This window comes from Poeciliopsis prolifica, unplaced genomic scaffold (genome assembly GCF_027474105.1).
Source record: "Poeciliopsis prolifica strain line A6 unplaced genomic scaffold, Auburn_PproV2 SCAFFOLD180, whole genome shotgun sequence".
Taxonomy (NCBI): domain Eukaryota; kingdom Metazoa; phylum Chordata; class Actinopteri; order Cyprinodontiformes; family Poeciliidae; genus Poeciliopsis; species Poeciliopsis prolifica.
The window spans coordinates 228,156-230,025 of record NW_026562555.1 but is presented as its reverse complement, the minus strand read 5'-3'; positions in this window follow the sequence as shown (position 1 = coordinate 230,025).

The window sequence follows — 1,870 nt, the reverse complement described above, 5'->3', positions numbered from 1 at the left end:
TGCCCAAAAGTAAAAGTGGTCAATGATGAGTCTATGAAATAAACAGCCGATGGGTTGAGAATGTGTGCAATCTGAACTTCAATCTCCACCAGGTGAGTCATGAAAAAAAATCTAAATCAATGAACATGTAAAGATTCTGACATTAATATATATATTCTTCTTTTCTTTTCCCTTCAGGGGTCGCTACAGCAAATCATCACTCTCTATTTAGTCCTTTTCCCTTACACCAACTATCACCTCATCCATAAATCTCCTTTTCTTGGTCTCTTGCCCTCTGGCTGCAGCCTCAGCATCCTGATAGTCTGCTGCTAGTCATTGGTCCTGTCCCAATAAACACACTTCTTCCTTTGTTCAGGGCTTTTGGTGAAATATATTACCAAAGCAATTTATTACTGCAAATGATGATTTGAGTTGAAAGGTGGATTTATGGTAATGTTTTTTTTTCCATCTTCAGATGAAATTCAACAAAATTTAATTGGACAGGTTTATGGCACGGCACATATTAGTAATAAAAAGTTTGATATGATAAACTGGAATAATCACAAACTAAGGAAAATAAAATGCTACAAATGCAAGACAAATTTCAATTCTTAAACTAAGCTACTAACGTATTGGTATAAAGATTGGGCTTTTGTGATGTTGCAAAATTGAAATACTGTCTTAAATAAATTATTGAACTTTCAATATAGAGGTGATTTTTAGGAAGCAGTATTTGTGAATAAAACTTAACCCAGAAGATTAGATTGTTATCATAATTTGTTTCTTCATTCCTAATTTCATTATATTAAAACTTAAAGATGGAATAGATTTCCTTACAATATTCACTTTTGAAAATCTTTCTAAAAACATTAATGAAGTTACAATGGGAAAAAAAAGGTGCATTGTTTCAGAATCTGTCACAAAATGCTGAAATTGATATTAGAATTTCTTTTGCCAGGTCATTACAGGGAATACGTCATACATTTTCTTTAGAGATGTCATCATGATTTTTAAACAAATGTCTTCAGGTTAGCGTGAAAGAAATTTGATGTTGGTGTTCCCCAGAAATTTCCTGTAACATTTTGGGTTTATAAAATGTGAAGTACACAATTCAGAGACTGAGATCTAGACAATCTTTAATACATCTGCAGACGGAGAGCAAAAATGCACTGCATTAGGCGAAAATCAAAATCTGCTCCAACAAACTGAGTTACGTAGTTGCTTTATTCACCTCTCTCTGCTAACAGGTGGAGATTTAATCTTCAAGAATCAAACAAAGGAAAACAGGCGGAACAGTTCAACCTCATACATTCATTCACTATCATGTCTACAGGATGTGAAAACTAAACACTTGATCTCCATGCAGGGAAAAACAGCGAGTTCCTAGATAACCCGTCTGGGAACTTCAACAGAAACATCTTGTTCACTTAGTTTGTACATCCTCTGCAGCTGCATGACAAAACATCTTGACTATGATATAATTACATTTATGTGATACATAAGAACACTGTATGATGAAAATAAAACATTTTCTCCTTTAAAAGCTACTTCACAAAAGTAACAATTAGTTTAAGGAGGACATTTTACTTCCATCAGTCTTTTTGTTTTTCACAATGTAGCATCAGGCCTTTGTTCTGTTTTGTTGTTTATATGCCATGTTTGTCCTTATTTGTTAGTTCATTAGCTTCACTTTATACAGCTAACTTTTAACCTCATGAGTTTGTTTGTTTGTTTTTCCCAGAGTGACAGCTGAATATGTAATCATGTCTCTAATTAGTCAAATTGACAGTTAGATTCAGTTTTACTGTTTTTTGGGGGGGGGAGCGGTTTTGCCATCTTAGAGATATGACAATGTTAACAGAGCAAGCTGTCACAAAAAAAATTCTTAACT